The sequence below is a fragment of the Colletes latitarsis genome, chromosome 10 (assembly GCF_051014445.1).
Source record: "Colletes latitarsis isolate SP2378_abdomen chromosome 10, iyColLati1, whole genome shotgun sequence".
NCBI classification, from domain to species: Eukaryota; Metazoa; Arthropoda; class Insecta; order Hymenoptera; family Colletidae; genus Colletes; species Colletes latitarsis.
The window spans coordinates 11,865,492-11,887,222 of NC_135143.1; the positions used below are offsets into that span (position 1 = coordinate 11,865,492).

The following is a 21,731-nucleotide window of genomic DNA, read 5'->3' on the forward strand; positions in this document are numbered from 1 at the left end:
GGCCTTGAGACGCAGCGACGCTCAATGCGAATATAAGCATCACCTTCTGCACCGGAAACTGCAATTCCCCGAGCCTAGGCTGGCCCTCGAGTGTCGCGTCGCCTCGATCTGCCCCGAAAACTGACTTTTTTTTCGGGGCCCTCTCGACAACAGGTGTTGCCCACGTCGAATGCGAAGGCTGCGTTGGACGTTTGAAGGGCACACGCGGTGGTAAAGGGCGCGTGGATCGGACTAGGGCAGGGACGGGGAACCTGCGACCTATTCGACTGCAGGCCTTTTACCATATTATAACAATCGATTCTCCTGGATCCATTCAATCCATTACGGTTTTCACACTTGAGAAAATTTTTAGTCGCTTTTTAAAGTCTCCGTAACGTTGGCCGATATATTTTGTGGCGAAACGTTATAGGGGATCAAGATTTTGCTAGTTCTTCCGAGCAGTGTTCCGGGATTGACGCGAATCAAAATTAAAAATAGGTCTGTGTCGGTGCATTGCTCGCGCGATCGACGTACGATGGCACTCGGCCAGCTATCGTTACGAATCGAACGGACACGAATTCGCCGCAGAGGGCATTACATTTTCTGACGAACTGGTCTTCAAGTATACGAGACTCGAGGAATCGTTGGTCCGACGTAGCAAATTAATGTTTGCTTCTACGACCAGTCTACTACATTTTGCTACCGCGTTGCCGATTGTAGACGTACAATTATTAGGGAGGACCCTTCGTAGGATGATAACAATACATATTTCTAATGATATCTATAAAGATATAATCGAAGTTGCACACCCTAGAGACGAGTTATATAAATACAAGTGTTTTGTGACTTCAGAATCTCGGTTAAATACCATTTTTCTTCGTATTTTTTGGTAAATACAGGCAAACAAGGCCACAAGATTACTTGCTTACACGTTTATTTGTCATTGTAGATAATTCAGGTAAGAGTTGAACGTTTGATAAGTTTGGCGCTTGATAAATCATACGATCCGTATCAGTCATTCATTTACTAAAGGAACGAAAACACGTCTACCATTCATCGGACGATGCGTGATCAAACTTCTTTAACCGTGGTAGATAATGCATAGATAATCTTGAAACTTCGTCCTACTGAAAGTCACACCTGTCGGAGCATGTGACTTATACTAGGGTTACCAACCGTAATTCCTTTTAGTTGGCAAAACAACGTACTCTTATTCGTTTCGTATATCGAATAAGCGTTACAAATAAATCGTTTTACGTAGACAGTATTCGTTATCTATTATTCGAATAAAATTCTGCCCATCTCTGGCTAATTTCCACCGCGAGGCTATGCGCTCTAACCTTAGGAAATCATTTTCAAGAGCACGTGAATCAAAGACAAAATAATAGAGGCAAAAAACTTCGTTTGTCGGTGCATTGCTTGGAAGCTTCCATGGCTGCTTCTCGGGGCGCTATTTTCGACTAGCTCGTAGGTAAATTTAGTATTGCAGACCAGTTTCTCGGCATAGTACGCACAGTCCGATTAATTTTCTTTCTTTACGCCATCCGAACCAACGTGTCAGGATGGCCGAGCGGTCTAAGGCGCTGCGTTCAGGTCGCAGTCCACTCTGTGGGCGTGGGTTCGAATCCCACTTCTGACAAATACTTTTTTTAGCATTGTTAAATCTTGGATGAATCGCCACAGTTCGTCGTCGTTATCTACGCAACCGGGCCTAATCATTTTCGCCGATGAACGAATTCTAAAATTTTTTTTTCTCGATCGGAGTGTACCTTCGTACCCATCAAATTAGCCAAATCAAAATTACGTAATGCTCGAGATTAATACAGTGACGAACGTTCGTGTTAGCATAGAACGAATCTCGGAATAAAATTGCTCGTAAATGCGGGGAACACGTTAAAGATTATTCAACAAAAAATTACTATTAGTATTATTACGTTGAATGTAGCGATAAACAAAGTATCGACACTGACATGATTATAGTATTCAAGAGAGAAACGATACCAGTAAATTATGTCGATAGAGCAATCGAAGAAAGTAGAGCAGGGAATTTTGCGATCGTAAAAGAAGGTACGATGCTCAAGACTGCATCGATAATAACAGTCTTAACAATAATTATGATAGCCGTAATAATTTTAATCACAGTCGCGATGATGTTACCTCTGCAATCAATGAATTTATGGATCGTGATGGCAAGGTGAATCGTGGACTTTTTGGAACGACCGAGGACTCCGCGACACAAAGGAAGAAAAGAAACTAAAAGCTATAAAATTACAGGGAGACGTAGCTCTCGTACAAAACATGACGTCTCGAATTAAGAAGAAACATTAATATTTATAATTAATAGAGATTAAGGTACCAAACTTCAACTTTTTAATACGCTTCATCCCACTGTGCAGCCATTGATCTACCCTGACCCATTAAATTTACTTTTTCATTTCTATTAAAAACGACTATTATCAACGAGTTGAATCTAGGTTAGGCAGTATAAAGAGAGGGCAGCTTACGCCAAAATGTAGTGTAATCGTAACCTAATTTTAACCGAATTCCGAATATCTCTAGCAAAGCTGTTCGGAATATTGTTCCCGATAACGTATTTCGAGGTCGTTGAAATCAGTGTTGAGACTTTCGTTCCGAATATGTAGTTACGAAGATGGAAATGTTTGCGTGGTCCTAATTTTTGCTGAAATCGATCGATCGTCGATCGGGTCAGGAATCGAGCAGAATTCGATTGTTTACAGGAAAAAGATTGCATCAGAACGTAGGTGAATATTCTCAGGCGTGTTACGAGACGCCTCGAGACGTTGTTATTCGACGCATCCACGGTCAAACGTTTCCTCCAATCGTAAATTTCATCGTTGTACGTTACGATTACGCGTTGGAGGTTCGCGAGAGGCAAGTGCACCGATTCCACGCGACGCGTTCGCGTTCATGCTCGCACATTCCTGTGCCATTTCTCACTGGACTGTACTCTTGCATGCGGCTGGTCGAAGGATGAGGAGGAGGCGGTGGTAACCTTGGTTAGAGCATAGACGAGAATAGGGGTAACATAAGGCGAGAGGATAGGTGAAACCAACGTGTTGCCGAGCCGAAAAGGACGGAACACGTTTATGCAACACTCTCGTTTTTTTGTTCTTGGTGAACAGTAACCCCAACGCGCTACAGACGGACGCGTCAATATTCCTCGTAACCGTTTTGAGCTGATTGTTCTCCAGTGGCAATCTTTGGTCGTTTATTTTCAACCACTAGAACGATTCCTTTCTTCTTTTTTAAATTTATAACTAGAATCACCCAGTATATTGTTGATTTGACTCGAAAATGTTTGCGTTCCAAGGAGGTTATAAAGGTCGATAATCGTTTTGTAATAATAAATTTTCTGGAAAGTCGATTCATCGATCAAGAAATAGTTCCGCAGTATGCGAACGAGCATATTCCGACACAGTTTCAAACGGAACGGGTCCAATAAAAGATACTAGTCGGTTTGTTCACGATCGAAAACGGCAATTGCGCCGAACCTAGGCCTTCGGAGTTTCGTCGGCCCGATGTGGTAATCCTTTAGCGCGAGACGGGCCCCGGTTTCTTCCTGGCGAACTTGCCAAAATAAATAACGGGGTACGCATGAAAGTTTAAAGCCAGTCGCCTGGCACACATACACCATAGACGCTGATTCGTTACCTCCGTTCTCCCCTATGCTTCGCGTAACCTTGAGAGTCGTTCAAGCGACGGCCATCTTGTCGAGATGCACTTTTGTTTTTTGCTTGTCCAAGACTCGCCGGTCTCGCTCCTGTCTCTTTCTCTCCCCTCTCGTCTTTTCGCGTCCCACGACTCTTTTTATCCTCGTTCACCTAACAATCTCTTCCCTCCCCTCCCGCGATTCCCCTCTCCATCCCGTTCATCTTTCTCCCTTCCTCTTGGCTCGCCATTCTTTCCGCCGTGCACTCCAATCCCCACCTCCGGTGCCCGCTCGATTCCTCTCCAGCATGCTTCAACATCGCGGCACAGAACTTGCGCTGGTGTTCTCCATCCGTTCGTCCTACATGCCTCCTACCACAGATTGCCAAGAGAATGCAACCAACCTTCTGCAGCTTCTCGCGTTCTCGTCTCCTCTTCCTCTCGTTTGCGTCTCTTGCTCGTGCTACCGCTTGTTTAGACCCTCCTAACGACGCTGCTGCTTCGACGAAATTTTCGTGTAACTAAATAACCTCTGTCGCAACCGATCGACCGGACGCCGCTATCCGAGAGAAACGTAGCAAATGTTTTTATTAAACCAGCAGCTGTGCTCCAGTGGCCCAATTTTCAAGGTAGGTCGGTCACGTGGGGCCGCGCCGTACCGGGAATAAACGAACACACGTGTGCCAGTACCTGCATCGCCCCGCGAATGCCATTGGTTCCACCAACGAGGCGTATTCAATCGCGAGGTCTTTGCGTTGCTCGATCCGCTGGATTCGAAGCGTTTTGAAACGGTGGCCCGGTCAATCGAGGCCAAACAGAACGAGAAACAGAAGTTAGAAACTAGAAATCGCCGCCATCTTGGATAGTAGGGTCTCAGCTTCACGGTTCCTCGCAAACGTCTCGTAAGAAACTAAAAAGGCAATGTTTATTTTCGCATACTTTAATCCACTCCATTTGTCTTAGTTTATATTAAAGAAATGATTCGCATCCTTAATTAAAGAGGGAGCCTGACGGATCCCGGTGCAGCTGGTTGCGTTACGAACACGAGCCCGCTGACTTAAGGGTTAAAAGTGCGACGACTTTGCATCTACTCAGAAAACACGTTCAACGCGAAACGCGTGCAACATAACTCGTTACGTCTCATGATATTCAGCCAGCTTCGGTAGCTTCGCTGGAGCTATTGAGTCACTCGCTATAAATTAATAAAGGCTCCGCTTGTTTTGACGGTGAGACGCAATGGTTATTGACCAGCGAAGCAATGAACTCAGACGCGACGGTGTGTCGCGCAATTTCTGAAACCTTATCGTCGCCTCTCACTCGTACAACATATTTTTTTCCCTCCAAATGACACGGTCATTCGTTTCCATTGACACTTCGGAAACTGACTAAGCGGTAAACAGAGACGGGCAACGTTTTAACTCGAGGAACAGACGACTTTTGTTAAAAAATGTTAGCAGAGCAAATGTTCTTTATTGTTTTCGTGGCAGTAGCACCGCTCCATCGTTTTTCGTGGATTTTTAACTACGAAACACACGAGCTTTCCGTTCGATCCGATATATTTAAAATACTGTCTAATCGAGTCGTAATATTACGAGAAAAAATTGACGAGTGGAGTGGAATACGATGTCGAGTGCAGCGAAGGGTTAGCGTAGTTTATTTAATGGAGATCGATGGACGAACGAGTTCGTTGTAGGATTTTTAACGCGAGCAAGTGTACGACGTGGCCGGTTTCGTAGTCCGTGTAGACGAAAAAGAAAGTCCGTGAAGAACGACGGAGTCTCGTGCGCGCGGCTCCGAGGGCCGAAATTCGTGCGCGTCGCGAGCGATAGGGCAGTGGCTCGCTGGTGGCGCCACTGTCGAGGACGGCGGCCGAGCGAGGAAACAGGCGGCCGGCGCATAAGCGGCGTCGAGCGCCGCAGTCGCGCGCTTGCACTCTCAGCGGTGAGTGGAGTTTGTAACCGAGCGTAATAGCTCGAAAAACGTCTTTTAGCCTGTTTTGTTTGGCCCGTTTGTTCTGTCGCCGTAACTCGTCGGCCCCGCTGGCCCCCCGTCATCGATTCTCGCGGTCGTGTCGGTCGGACAGAGCCGTATCGTGAAAACGTTGTGCACGCGAAACTTGGACGTCGTTTCCCCTTTCACCGACACGGTGCGTCTACGTCGACGAAACGAGAGTGAGAGAGAAAGACACGGTGGAAAGAGGGAATCGACAGTGACGAGAGGAACGAGGACGACGAAAACGACGCAGACGGTGACGACGACGAAGACGACGACGACGACCACGACCACGACCACGACCACGACGACGGCAACGACGACGGCAACGACGACGGCAACGACGACGACGACGACGACGACGACGACAACGACGGGTCGCCGTGGTTTCGCGAGGCGAGGCCGGCTGAACCGGTGCGAGAATCCGTGATCGTTCTCCATCGTATTGCGTGGTGCATGTCCGTGATACAGACGGAGCAGCGGCCGTGGAAAAGCGACGAGAGAGATTTGATTGAAAAGCAGTGACGTGTGCTACACGTGTATATTTTGTGCTAGTGTTTCGATCGGGCCTGCCGCGTTAGAAAGGACCGCTGTGTCAGTCGCAGACCACCGGGATTTCACGGTGTATACCTCGTCGTTATGTGAGTACTAGAATTTCTCGTTTCTCTGTTCGTTCTTATTTCGCGGCCGACGGTTTTACCTGCCGATCGTTCGCGGCGTCGTCGTGTCGTTTTCCCGCGAAACGATCGTCCGATCAGCCGCTTTATGGGACACAGTTTTGTTTACATCTGTCGCGGGGCAAAGTGTGAGGTAGGTTCGTGAACGAATGTGCGCGCGAGGTCGTATCGGGGACCGGGAGTGGGTCGACTACTAGGGCTGGGATCAAATTTTTAGACTATGGCACTTTCGAAACGCTATTGTCTAGCGACGATAACCGTGCAGGAATGTAAACAGCGTAACTTCTAAGCACGTGAAATAGTGTTGGTCGAACGGCGAACAGGTGCAACGAAAATAGGAATGATCGGAATCTGGTGGTGCTCCGAATGTTTGACACTTCTTTTACGATCGGTGGAAATAACGTGGATCGAATACGAAGATAAATAACGCCGCTGTTGGAACACTTTTTTTTTTTGTTTACTGTCGTCAGATCTGTCGTAGCAATTCACGAGCTAGAGTGTATTTTGCATTTTGTTACATAGAGTCGGAGCACGTCGCTCCGAAATGCAATAAAACGAAACTACGGTCAGGCCCTTGACGTCTCGATTTATAACGCGAAGCAGATTTTTCAAATTTTCGTATTACGACTCTGTCTTCTTTTAAATTGGACCAATGGAGTTTACGTTTGTTTCAAATGTAATCTGTACAGTAGAATTAAACTAGTTTTCTACTTCTATTTTGATAGGTCTGAGCTCCAAATAACATCACCTGTTTATCATTTGATGTTCGAGAGGCATATTTTTTATCTACGATGAAATGCACGTGTTCACACGGATGCTTCGAACGTTAGATTTCTGCAATTATCCATCGATTCTTTTCGTCGAATAAATACAACGCGGCACAATGACTCGTGACACTGACTTGGCCAATATAAAGCGCCAGTTAATGGCATGGAAATCGACTTTGCAATTACGGAAACGTAACAGTGAAAACCAGATTCCGATTCACTTTCGTAATAAACTGTAAACGTGATAAATATTACTCCTGTAAAACTATCACGAGCCTACCTCAGCCACGACTGATAGAGGAAAACGTGTTGGAAATAGAATACATTCTAAAAATATCTGTTCCGTTCAATCTAGATACGCGATTGGTTAGCAAGTGACTATGACAACGTCCATAGACGAAATAATTTCGATGCAGCGTATTTCTTCGACGCGCCTCGTGTTGTTCGTTTCCGGTCGAATATTGTGTTACTCTTGACGTGTTCTGGATCAAAGTTTACAAATATCTGGTAGCGTATTTTCGAGAAATATCGACCGAAAGTTAGAGTCATTATTTCCGAGTTATCTAAGACGAGAATACACAAGGAACGAAGAATAAAAATTTTAATTCGACAAGTGAAGTGGAGGAGCACGTTGTTCGGGCAAACTACTATTAAAAGAATACGGTTGGTAACCCTAGGTTAGATTCGTATCAGAACTTGGAGTTGGTGTGAGTTAGACATCGCAATACCTTCGTACGGTTTCATAACGAGTCGCAAACTTGATAAATATTCCTCGAGTAAATATGTCAGGAGCCTATCTCGACTATCGTTAATAGCGGGAAAACAGATCAGGAATAGAATACGTTCTAAAAATATACGTTTCGTCCAAATTGGACGCGCGATAGGTTCTACAGCGACCATAAATAATATAAATTTTTCCCAACGCAGCGAACGTTTACGAACAATTTAGACACTCCTTAACGTTGTATTCGGTAAAGTAGAAGTTCTTATACGCGATACAAGCAGCGATATTTAGACTAAGGCCTGGTTCGAGATTCTTGGGCGACAGTGTGCCACATATTTGAACTCGAGTCACCCTGGTACGTTTTTTTGTCGTGGTCAGTGCCTTCGTGTTTACTCGGAGGCAGTTGGTGTGTAAACAAGTCGAGATTCGAGCTCGAGTTCCCGGATAGCACTCGCTGGTTGCCGCGATACCGATGTTTCACGGTGAAATTTTTTGTTGTATTTCTTTTTTTTTTTGTTCCAAATTCGAAAACAACGATACTCGTACAACGGACAGGAGCTACGCGACTCGTCGTCGCCGTTGTAAGTGTCCCTCGCAACGAGTCCGTTCTTATTACAAATTCAAATTTAACGACTGACCGCCGCCACTTGGAAATTTAAATCTTTAGATGTCGTTGCTGATTGAAACGAATCCGACCAAGCTCGGGATTGAAAACGGTAGTTTGACGTATGCACGGACGAATCCCCGGATGGGAGATACACCTTTGCCCGGGAACGATCATTTTATCACGACCGCGATCGTCGAAAATGTCAGATTTCCAATTCGTACGTTAATGACCTAGATCGTCGATACGTTAAACGTTAATCGAACGAAAAAAATCGTTAGGTTGGATGTTGCACGAGCAGTATTTACGATCAGACGACGATAACATCGATAGGAAATTCGCAGGACTGACCTTTCTCAACGATCGAAACTCTCCCGCGGCGAAAATTGGCGTTCCCTAACCTTCGACCAGCTGTTTTCAGAACCGATAGTAGAGTCACGAATTAGCGTTACCAACCGCTGGACGCGTAAACTCTTTTTCACGACGCGAAGACCGTTTTCGCGAACGACGATCATTCGACGAGTTATTAATGGTAGCAGTTCGAGTGTGTCGTATCTATTAAATCTGTTCGTCGAACGGCGACGGTATCGGTTGGAAAATGAAAGCGACGGTGTAAAAAAAAACGGTTGTTTGCACTGTGCTCGTGGTGTCTTTGCCGTCTCGCAGATACAGGCGAGCAAGCAATCTTGCAGTTTTTTTTTTTCTTCCAACGCGTATTTCTTTCTTAAACGCTCGAGTGAGTTGTGGCGTCGGTCGAGCCACCGTCGCAGTTTTATCCGATGTAACGTCGATAGCGCTCGATAAGGAGGCATGGCCACGGAGAGCGTACGAGTCTTCGGAGACCGATAAGAGCGTGCATTATCACGGTGCACATCCACGGCCTCCAATGTCGTCGTCGCGCTACGAGAATGGGCCGAAGATAAGCGCTTGTCGCTCGCGTTCTGCTCGCGGTGGCCGCCTTCAGGTACCAGAACACCGCCGCCGTTACGTAAGCCACGACACCGTCTTAAAAAGCAACCTTTAACGTTCTCGATTTCGTCACCGTGTAACCGTTGCAATTTTTATTCCTCCTTTTCGTCGCTTTTTATCCTCGGTTATAGAATACAACGGACGGGGGGGACCACCGCTGGAGCTGAAACTTCGTAACTGCAAAAACCGGTTGCAAAGTACTGTATACGTGCAAAGTCCTAAACTTTGTTCGGTAGAGTTTTTTTTTTTAGAACGAAACCATGAAAACCAAGGCTATCTTGTACGAAGATCCACGCGTTCGTATTAAAATTTTCCTGTAATTCGCCGATCGAAGTTCGTTGCTAAGCGAGGAAACTTGCAACGAAAGTTTTCTCGTTCTTTTCACTTTCTAGAATATCGTTAGCGTACGAAGCCGTGTCTAGACCGAGGCCAAGGTATTACACGAACGAAAAAAAAAAAACTTTTGTTTCTTGTTCGACGACGACCGCGGGGGTCTTTGTGCGTTTCCGAAGTGATATTTGTCGCGCGTGGAGCTGCGCAAGGTCGAGTAATGTTCGACGAGGCAAGACGATCGCAGCGTATAAATCGCGCTGGAAGGATTTGTAACGGAGAAAGAATTTCTTGGGTCATTTTCTCGGAAAAGGTACGAAGTCGGAAAGTTGCGCAGCGATATTTCAAAGTCTAGCAATGTTTGTCCAACTCCGTAACTAGGCCAAGTCTAGTCCAATGCGGTTTCACGAAACGCGAAATCGTAAATGTAAATGGAATCGGAATAATCGTCCGAGAAGCAGAAAGACCGTCGTCTTATTACGTTTTATGTATCTGGAACAATGGGAACCTAATTTTTTTCATACTTATTCGTACTCCTCATTCTAGTGAAACAACATGGGTCGTTGAATTATTTAACGATCGGTTAATATTCGTACATCCTTTCGAGGTTTGCAATTATATTTCGAATTGCATCAAACTTATCCCCCTTCGGCATATCGACGCGAATATCATTATGCTTATTTAATTTCAAAGAGAATCGACGGAAAAGTACTTTGAAACGACAAGAGCGCTCTTATTCGTCCATATTCTTTTGAATTATCAGCACTGTCCTCGTTACGCTTCTATCTCTATTCCTCTCTGGATATAGAATCGAGCGTGCAAACGCAGAAAGCATATAATCGACAGTATTTGTTCTTGGACGCATAAAAGGAGCGGGGGGGAAAAAAACTGTAATCGAGAATCTGACATTTGTCAAAGAAGTGTCGCCGTTTCTCGTTCTATACATCGAAACCGGTTCGACCTGCTGCGCATGCGTCCGCGCGTGCGCGTTGGAATCAGATTACAGTGCAGCGGCAATCATGTTAAATAACAGAAGCAACGACCCATCTCCAGGAATATACGAGCGTAACCGCGATCTACGGTTCACAATATACCGCGGGATAAAACAAGCGTAACGTTTGTCGGAAGACAACGATGACCCGATGACCTGACATTATCTAACCGACAGCAGAACTTTTCTTTAGTGTTTTTGCTTTTCCGCTGGAATCGATAGCGCCTCGATTTCGAGTTCGTTCGCGCGATTCATTCTGCTTGACCGACCGAAGTCGTCAGGCTGCCTATGTTACCGACCCCCCTTGCTTATTGGCTGAATCCGTGCATGGGTATCCCCCTTCCGGGACGAAGAAACCCTTCTCGTACAGAATGCATTTTTAACCAGGTCACCGAGGCATTTGCTAGCAGATCTTTGCCGAAGGGATTACGCCTCGCTCGTCGAGATCCTTTTAAAACGCGACGTTCGTCTTGCACCGACGCAAAGCTTTGGAAACTCCATTCGGAAATCATGTTTCTAGGCATCAGGAAATTCTAGGAGTATATACGTTCAGGACGAAGGATTTATTGGCTACTTTGGGGTTTGAACCCTTCGTGCATGCGCCTAGATTCGGTACACGTTATTTATTGGTTACCTATTACTCGAATAAAGTGTTGTCCGTATCAGACGATTTAAAAAATTCAACATACATTGAACTCCTATGGAAACCTTGTTAGCCTCGTTCGTTTCTGTTCTCGCGGCACAACGAAACGTCGGATCGATTTAATTTTTCGAACGAAAATTTTCCCCGTTTCCGCGAGCAGCTCGGCTTGTTTGAACAGACCGGGCTGATTGTTTTCACTGGCCGCGTAGGTAGCGTGTGCGCATGCGCGCTCGTGTAAATTTAAATCGTCGGTTGCAACATCGTCTCTCACGGCCGGGTCAACGGTACACGCGTATTCGCGGGCGAAACGCAACGAAATGTCGCCAAGTCCGACCGATTTCCCTCTCGATCCGACGCGACCCATTGTTTTCGACAGTGTTTATCGACGAGACACGATAAAATTGAATGTTCGGATGGCTGACCCAATGGTCGTCGTTACTGGCCGACCAGAAAACATTCGGCCATAACCGAGATGCTCCCGCGGTGCATACCGATTGCGTCATCCTCGAAAAATAGGCGCTCGTCCCAATTTCACGAGTAGCTTGACCGACCATTTCTCGGTAAACGTCCGTTTACACGGTTACTGGAGTTTAGGATACTACTCAGCTCGTTTTAGCCCCCTCCATCCAAAGGTCAACATTTAAATAAAATTATTCAACATTTTCTTTTCTACGCTCTACTACTAGTTAATTTTTTCTCTTCAGAAATAAACACAATATTTCTCTAAAAAATGTTAGTACCGCCCAAGATCGTACCGATTTCCTGCAATAATCGAGTTTCTGTCGTCTCTAAAAATTCAATTTTCCCGGAGAGCCCCGAGACAAATTAACCGCGTAAAACTTACCGTACTGTATAACTCGAAACAGACTGTGTTAATTATCTCTTTGTTTTATGTTTGGTCTACGGACACCCAGCACGTCGGCTTCGTTTATGGCCGTGTAATAAAACGGCGCGCGATTTTATGCGAGACGAGAAAAATGTACGAAAGAACGATACGTTTATCGGCGAATAAAAAAAGCAAAAACGTGGTGCAGAATTTAAAAAATGTATTTCGACGAAATTTTCTGGCTAGTCGAGGGAGCGTTGAATCGTTGTTCGAATCGCGGGTTGTAAACGTTTACTCGGTGTCGATCAGAATTTAATTTCCGAATGGGAAAACTCGAGGTTCGTGCAGAAATTTCACGAAGAAAATTTCATCGCGAGTATGCCCGCGGAACGTACAATTTTTCGCAGCAGCGTGCCATCGAACCGATAAGGAGCAATTTTATCGTCACAGTGCATTTACTTCGAGCATATTTCCGCGCGTGGAAAGCCACGAAAGCGAACGTTCGATAATATTCGAGATCCACTGGCAGTATGCAAGCTTAATTATTCCGTACGCCGTGGCACAAACAAACTTTCTTTTATTGCGCTCTCTAAAACCGATCGCGAATTCAGGACGTGGTTTCTTTGTCAAAACTTCTCGTCTAGTTATTAAAATAATTTAGCAAAATAGTTTTTTCCCTGCCTCTTACGGACGATCCACGCGAGTACATTTAGTGAAATTTAGGCGATCTAAGGTCGCGCTTTGTAATTTTCGTCATCGCTTGCGTAACAACGAAACGAAACGCTCTAAGGTGGCCCCGAGTTTGTTTCGAAAACGCGATCACGTTAAATTTCTCCGTGTTACGACGTATGTCGGGCTTAAGCGAAACAGTGTCCCTCGGTTTTATCGTCGAGCGACAAAGAACAGGATTTTACCATCGAATTCTAGACTTTGTGCCAACTCTCCTCAAAGATGAACGCTTGGGTGCCAAGCAGTTGGGCGAATTTATTTACGAACGACGAATAAAAATTGTAGGGACATCCTGTGTGTAGTAGACGAGCTTCAAAAAAATAAGTAAATTGTGGATGCTTGACGAAGGAGTGTGAAATGAGTAGTGGGCACGTAGAAAATGAGTGCTAGGGAATGGGCAGAGAACGAATAATAAATTTACGAGTAGATAAGTTATGGTCGAGCGACAAATGAGTAGTAACGGAGAATAAATGAATGGGAGTAAAATAGTAGCGAATAGCGAGTATACTCTAAAATGACTAACAAACTGGACCCCTCCCAGCGAACGTAAAGGCGAAGCATAACGACCACGTGGGTTCAGCCAAAAAAGGACTACGTAAGAGCGGAGAGTACGTTTCAGAGAAACGCTCGGTGGTCGTGAGATCGAATTCTGAGAGATTCGAGTCGGTGGCGAGTCCGCAAGTGTACTGTATTCGCGAGTGTTTGCAACAAGAATGAGAACGATGCGTCGAGCGAGGTATGATGAAAGGATGCTTCGAAAGAGCTCGTAAATGAGGGGGGAAGTACAAGAAAAGTGGTAGAACGTGTCTGCTTTCAGAGACCGAGGATTAACTCTCTCTATCGTGAAAAGTTTCAAGGGGGAGGGGGGGAGAGAGAGAGAGAAAAAAGCAAAACATTCAAAGCCCACGGAATACGAATTTCACAACGGGACGCGTTTGGTTTCGACTATTGTGGAATATTTTATAGGGGACGTCTAGAAATTGAGAATCGGGAGGGTACTCGTGGTCAACAGTTCGAATTAGCGTTCAGAATTTAGAGGATACTCCGTTTGGCCAGGAATAGAAATGCAGGGGACGGTCGGAGATCGAGAACTTGAAGGGAGCTAAATTTGTCAAAATTTGACGGATACTTGGCAACCGGAAGCTTGAATGGATATTCGGAGGCTAGGTATATTCGATCGATTAAAATTATTCAAGAGAGTTCCGTATTTGGAGGAACGGGATAAACGCGATTAAAAGTTGGGAGCGAAAAATGTTCGCGTCGAAGGAGCTTCGTCGTGGTCGCCGTTGTCGCGGGGGACCCTAGTTGCAATAAAGGTCAATAACTATTTGCCCGACAGGCGGCTTATGCAAGTGTCGGATAGTTGCCAGGTATTTCTGGCTGACACGTTCGCTGGGGGTCACTAGATTAGCCGGAGCAGCGGGAATTAACGTCGGTTTCCTTCTTTCCTCGACAAAGGTTAACCTCTGTCTCGCTAATATTCCGTCAGTTTTTTTTATAAATGAAAAAGAATTTCGATAAATCCTGCGATCGTCAAAGGAGACGTGAGAGAGTCTACGCGGGTCAAAATAATTAGCCGATCATCCGGTTAATTGACTTTATTGCTCAGCAAGGTTCCAACGTACTACGTTACGTACATTCAGTAAAATATACGGTTTCTTTCGTCTCTGGTGTCTCGATCGTTCTCCGGAAACATCGCACCTGGCCGTTGATTAGCTTCGAAAAACAACGATTTCATTTTTGAATACGGTTTTTTGTATAGTAATTCGTTTCTTCGAATATTGTATTATTATTTAACGATGAATGGATAGACGGTTGTTTCGTCGAGGTAGGTGAGTTTTACCTGTCTCTGGCGCGTTGAATAATCGAAGAGACGAATGGGTTATGGTGGCAGAGATCGAGGCTATAATTACTGGTCGAGATCAGAAAGAAGATAGCTCGGTGTGCTCGAGCCATTAATGAGAATTATCGATGACATCTTTAACCGACTTTTTTGCTAGATTCCATTGACTTTAAGGTCAGTGATTAAGCTCCGACGATTTATGCGCTTCGACGAAGTCAGTGGGATATTCATCGGATAGGATTCAGCGATGTTTGCAGGCGAATTGATGCTACATAGTCGAAGCGTGTCGAGTTTCTCGGTCAGCGTGAATGTCTTCATCGAGTTACCGGCTTGGCGCTAAACCAAACTTCGGGACAGTTTTATTTACCAGCATGCAGTTCGTGAACGGTTACCAATCGTCCGAGTCCCCGACAGACTGTTAAACGTGTTTCAGACGCGTTGGTAAGCTCTCCTAGGAAATTATTGTAAATTCACGGGGCAATACGGTGTGTACGGATCCGAAATATTCGACGAGGCGTGATTTTTTTTATCGAACACACTGAAAGCTCGTTAATCCAGATTAATTGGGGCGAGAGGTCGTCCGAATTTCAGCGATAATTCGGATTAATGGAGCAAAAGATAGAATTGTATCGAGTCGAAGTAGAAAATTTAATGATACACGATCGAGATACAAGTAGTAGCACAACGCGATACTTGGTTTCAAAATCAGGGCTGAAGAATATTGGTATATTATTGCTCGAATAGTTTTCTTTCAAGTTGCGAACGATCGATCGTAACGACTCGTTTCGAGGATCGAAATCGCCTAACGCGTACGTTCCCTTTTTCATTCAACGCGAACGTCTCCGCTAGATCTGTCGGAAGAATATAAATTCTGCTCCAGTGGCACCATGAGTATCAGTTGATCGCCGCATCAGCTGACTACGCGCCGCGTCAAGGCTGCCAGAGAGATCAAATGAATAATGTACCCCTTTCAGCCAGCTGCATAACACATCTCGGTTCATTTTTAATACTCGTCTGATAATAATGTTACGCGCGACCGTGCACGCTCGGGCATTTCAACGCTGTTGTTCGCGCGAATGGAAATGGAAGTCCGTTTTTCATCGACGCGGAAAGGGTCCGACGACATTTGTAATACGAATGATCGAGAAACGTGAGAAAATAACGTACGCCCTCTCGTGAAATTTCAGGATACTCCTCCTGGTTGTTAGGATGTCTGAAATGTTGCTTGTTTCGTTTCGTTCCCGGAGCGCATAGAAAACGCGTCCAGCAACAATTGATTTGAGAAAGTTTGGTTTCTCACGGATGATTCTAACGAGGTCTTCGCAATGATCAACTCGATCCAATCCTCGATTATTTCTTCAAGTGTGAACATTATTCTCTCAATTGTAAACTTCTGCGAACGTTTGTATGGAGCGTAAAATCTGTAAATATAGCCAAGATGCGTGCAAGAACAGAAAATAAAAGCGTCGTTTGAAGTAGAGAATCGGAGTTTCGGAGTAGGTGCAGTTGCGGAGCGATGCGTCTGGACCTATATTACCGAAGCCCCTGAAGAAAACGCGTTGTAGCAGGTTAGATACGTCTACGAGTTCCGTTTAAACGAGAGTGTACGCGCAAAAAAGCTATTCGTACATGTACGCTAAAGAATTCGACCTTGCGAGTAGTCGAATCTTGTCACTGGAGGAGCTGTACGTACGTACATATACACCGATCGATTCTATCGAACGAGACAGAGAGCTCTCTGAAATTGCCTTGGTAATTGATCTTGGTAGCCGTAGCGAAGAACCGGATTCGAAGGCGCGCGGCTCGCATAAAGAAGCGCGAGAACGACGATTCGCGGCGACTTTGACGGCGAGCATCGTTGCCGGGAGTAACAACTGCGAAGCTGCAGCCAGTGCAATCGTCGGCAGACGGGCTAACTTCGCATGACGTCACCTCAGCCAGCGTATCATTTTTAGCCCACATATACAGTCGCACCGTGCACTCATCTCCCCTCCCCGCTATTCCCCTCCGTCGTTCCCCCACTCGGCGACCCGTGTGTACACAGACGCGCACTCGTGACTGCACACACGGCCGACACACTCTGGACAGTGCGAGTGACCGAGTGCGCGGTATAGGCCAAACCGAACAGTAGTGATGGTTTCGAACCGGTTACCAACTCCTTCCCCCCTCGAACAAATCACCGACTGTTCAAAACTGGTGCTAGGACCCTCGTAACGTAGCTTGCAAACGGTAAAAGTCTTAACTCCAACGATTCCAAACTCAGGATCGTCCAAAAGCCTCAAGGACGTTCTACGCGCGTATATTGGACCACGTGTTTGATGCAAACTGAACATTTTTATACTTTCTTTTCGTATCTTTAGAAGGTATCAATGAATCGACGAGATTCTTCCGAGGAAAATGAGTCCAAACACGACCTTGATAGCACAATTTTTAATTATACGTTTTCAAAAGGAGGAACTCAAAAATTGTAGCATCAGCGTGAACGCTCGGTATCCGTTTGGAGCACAGTAATTTTCGACACCTCTGCTTCAAGTATCCGAATTTCGTTCGGTTTGGTAGTTTCGAGTCATTTCGTACGATTTTAGAAATGATTCCAACGATTTTACGTGACATTGTGGGGTTCGTAGTTGGATTCGGGAGTTTTGCTTCGTAGGAAGTTGTGTTTCGCTTCGTGAGTCGGTCGAATGTATCGCTACATGCAAGTGCGGTATCCAGCCCATGTTTTTGTAGGCGATAGTACGTCCCACGATTGCATTGTGGGCGCTTTCCCTTGGCACTACTGACCGAGGTGAAAACATTGCTCAGCTCATACCGAGAGTTCTTGAGGACGACAGACTCTGACTACGTCAGCGGTTCTCAACCCGAGCTTCTCGATGCTCTGCAATTTTCTTCAAACCGAATGCTTTCGACGCTTCTTCGTGCACGTCTTTAGCGTATCGTCGATCAAAAATATTTTAATATACTTCCCACGCGATTTTATCATAATTGTTATTTACTCTTCAATATTTCTTACGCGTATGCGATCAGAGACGTGCAAAATTTCAGACAACGGACAAAAGGTGAATAATTTCTCATCTATTATTTATTCGATAAAAACTGTAACGTACAATATAGTGTCTACTCTGCAAATTTGTGGTATTCGTTTCTCCGAATAGGTGTAATTTTTCGAAACTAAAAACATCTTTTATCACGTACGTGTTTCAGTGAATTTTCATAGATTCTTTTATACGTTTAAGATATTCGTAAGTAAAAGTTAAAAGCCCTCGGCGTGACGCAAAATGTGTACTATACCGGGGTAAAAAAGTTTCGCTTGCATCTAACGACATTTTCTCGTACCATAGTCTCTGCGAAAGAGAAGGAAGACTCTTAATCGGTATCCTTAAGATCATTAGGGATTCGGGTGGCGAAGACATATCGAAATCACACGTTTCGTTTCCACGAAACCGAGATTCTCGTGCTCGATCGGCCGAAACAGAAAATAATAACCACGCCGGAGACCGGTGAACTATCGCCAGGTCCGATCGTTAAATTACCGCGATTCGGTGAGTCAGATTCCCATCAGGAATCCTAAAACCGACTCGGTTGTTCCAGTTAAACAACGCGCAACCGCGAGCCGTGGATTATTAACGCGCTTCTCGCGTGAGATAAGCAAACCTAACCTATACGCTTGTGACCGATCGCGGTGGTGAATATCCAACGCAGACTAGTTCAATATTGATCTATTGCATGGAGCTATTAGAGTGTCCCAGAAAATATTTATTAAAATTTATTAATTTATTCTTCGTCGATAAATCATCTTCAATAATTACGGGTACAGAAATAAAATGCTATAGGTATACAAATCGCTTGAATATTTTAGATCCTTATTGGCAGGTCTCCTCGTCAGATATCCAAAATTAAATACGCGACCTAGAAATTATTTTGTTAGAATATTCTTTTTATAGCATATATTAGTATCATTAGTATCGCTGCTTGTAAGAAAACAGATTTTTTAACGCCTTATTTTTTACTAATATAAACCGACTGTTTGTTTTATTTTTATTAATAATTCGTCCGTTTCGTTTGCAACAATTTAATACGCATTGAAAGTTGCTGCCTCCCAATCTCCATTCGTGAGATTCTGAACGTATCCGGTTTGGTTTATTCCTGTTAAACCCGTATCTGATTTGTCTGACCAACAGAATCAGCGCAAGTAGTATAAGAAATGGTTGTACAGACAAACGCTGACACGGTTGGATTTAGCTGGTTTTTTTCCAACCAGAAGAAGCCTCTCCGAAACTGGAACGTCTACGTGAGATTTTTTTCAATAAAATTGAACTTCTTTATGGTTTTCAATGCAGTACCGAGCATAGTTTTCTTTAAAATTTATGAAACGTAACACCCTTTTTCCAGGGAACGGTTCGATAGCGTAAACGGGATTTATAATAACATAATGCCATACGATTTTCCAGGCATTTGCAATCGAGTATGTTTTCGATCGGGAGTTTAACGTAACAGGTGTTTTCGAAACACGTTTGGAGAAAGCGTCTATATGGCGTGCGTTTATAGCGAGATCACGGTGAACGAAACCACTCCCATAGCTATTAGGGATTCACCGAGCGTCCGATGAATAAAAATGCATCCTCAGCTATTGTCCTCGACTCGTCTTTAGTCCGTGCTAGCGATGCACATTCCGGCTACCGTCGTCAGAAGCTATGAACACCTCGCTGTTTTACTTTCGATTCTACCAAAAATTCTCAGCCCCCAATTATCAGAAAATAATCTACTATCATAATTTTCCAACCACCAGTGTTGATTCTCCATCATAGTCGTGAACAAAGTACAGCAACCTAAACTCAGAATTTCTATACAGAATAGTTGCAAAAGTACTTTATTCGTTGAAGTAATTCATCGAGAAATTTATTATTGCTAAACAAAGTTTAAGTTTCTTTCTTTAGTTGCTCGGAGAGATTGAGTTGTAAGCAGACGATGCAAACAAAGAGTTTAAATTTTCGAAAATGCCAGACTAGGATATCCTCTTAAAAAGCGATGTTTGTGCCCCCCAGGTAGTCACCCTTGAAAAGACAGGGCGAGTGCGTCAGCCGGAGCCCTCCGCATTGCATAAACGCGCGCGTGTAATGCAATTGCGGGCAAACTGCAGCCGCCTATGAACGCCGACGAGAAAGAGAAGCTTCGGATGACCAGAGGCCATGTCGTTGCATGAATATGCGCGCTGCAAGTGCGCACGCGTGTGCAACGGACGGTGCACGTGTGCTGTTGGTTCGTTGGAACGCACTTCGCGCGATTCGTAGCGTCTTGTGGCTTTTATCTCGATCGCGATCCGCTCGTTTCCCGTATCAAATTTACGATTTTTCCATTTACAGAGCCTAACTTAACCATAACGTATATATTTCTATACTAATCTCGAAGGTTCGATCCACGATAGTTTAGTCGACTCGTATCGAACTCGAAACCGTCGACTGACCTTGCGTCTTCGAGATCGGATTCTCGAGGTGCGCGACGCAGTTGCGCGGACGACACTTTTCACGATCGTAAGGAAGGATCGATCCATCGATCGGAAGTCGCTCGACTGCAGCCCGAGTTCGCAGTCATGTAAATATTTATCGAGACACGAGGGGTCACTCGGCGGAAGTGGTAACATCGCTGTTGGTATAGGTCAGTTTATTTTCGAGCAGAATACATTATCGATCGTGCCGTTAATCGTATGTATATGCGATGTAGACGCACAAGTGGACCGACTGTCTCGTGTCGTTTCTCATTACTTTTCTTCCCGTCGAGTTTTAAATAAAAAAACAGTCTTTGCACCAACGGCGTCGAGAAAACCTCGAGTCGTACTTGATCGTCGCTTTTATGCTAAATAAAATCATTAGAGAGTTTATACGCGTATATGATTCGTAGTTAACGATACTATATGGAATCATTGAGACAGAGAAAAGCAAATGCTCTTCATAAATCATGATATACTATAGTAAGCAACTGTTAGAACATTGTAAGCGAATAATGCTCAAAATGGCGTGCTCGAAGAGCTCCACACCGCGACAGTAATTCATGAACGACAGAGGAGAGGTACGCAAACTATTTGCACGAACAAGTAGAAGATGGAAGTCGACGAAGAAATGTCGAGCAAAATGAAACCGTAAATGCAGCATCTTCTCTGTTTACCGTGCTCATTTTTCCCCGGTCGAAGTGGCGCGTTTATTTTTGCCATTTCGTTTCCTTTCCACAAAGAAACTCGTTCGACGATTCAAGCCGAACGCAGAAGTGTTGGCCGAGCATGAAACATCATTATTCGAGGACAATGAGAGCGTGCACGATTACGGGGACGTAAAACAGCCGGCATGCCAATGACACGGCAGCAAAGAATCACTCTAAAAGAAGAAAATAGTAATTTGCAGCCAGCGAACGAGAGCGTAATAGCGCTCAGCCTTGACCGTGGTTAGTCGCATGAAAGCGAACCTGTTTACTTACTCTAGAAAATCCCTGATAAACTTTCCAGCTCTTTGTTTTCGGTCGAGAATCGGGGAAAGTTTGAGGGAAAAAAGTATCTGTAATTTACATTTGCTCGATTTTCGTTTCGTTAGTGTCTGCGCGCCATTTGAATTCGAGCGCCATAATACAGACTTTCGTTGTTCGGTCGATAGAAATTGTGTTCTTTGTATGGATAATTAAAATTCCCACTTTGCATAAAACTTTTATTACCTACTATGGAAGATTTCTAAGACGTTCGATCGAGGATTATAGAAAGATTTGGAAATAGTGACACGACGGGACGAAAGTTTTGTTTTCGGGCAATCGGAAGCTACGCAACCAAGGATTGTCACATATTTCCTAATCTTATTGATATTCCTGAATCTTATTCGGATTTATTTCAACACATCACCTTGAGGATTAACTCCTTTATCGAACAATCGCATCGGTTGGATGACGCGGCAGTCGATGTAATATTCAAGAGATTCTCGAACTTTATAAGCTATTTTTACAACCGGTT

The 21,731-nt window shown here is 44.7% G+C and overlaps 1 protein-coding gene and 1 non-coding gene across 7 annotated transcripts in view; both read left to right on the plus strand.

Moving 5' to 3' along the window:
- Nucleotides 1-1,535: 1,535 nt before the first annotated feature.
- Trnal-cag (transfer RNA leucine (anticodon CAG)) lies at nucleotides 1,536-1,618 on the plus strand. Its single transcript has one exon. It is a non-coding gene; the product is annotated as a tRNA-Leu (tRNA).
- A 3,958-nt stretch (nucleotides 1,619-5,576) lies between these two features.
- Ecr (ecdysone receptor) overlaps nucleotides 5,577-21,731 on the plus strand; it is a 167,543-nt gene continuing 151,388 nt past the window's right edge. For all 6 annotated transcript variants that reach the window (XM_076776231.1, XM_076776230.1, XM_076776232.1 and 3 more), the window contains exon 1: nucleotides 5,577-6,281. The gene's annotated coding sequence lies outside the window, so the exon portion shown is untranslated. The remainder of the gene's footprint in view (nucleotides 6,282-21,731) is intronic.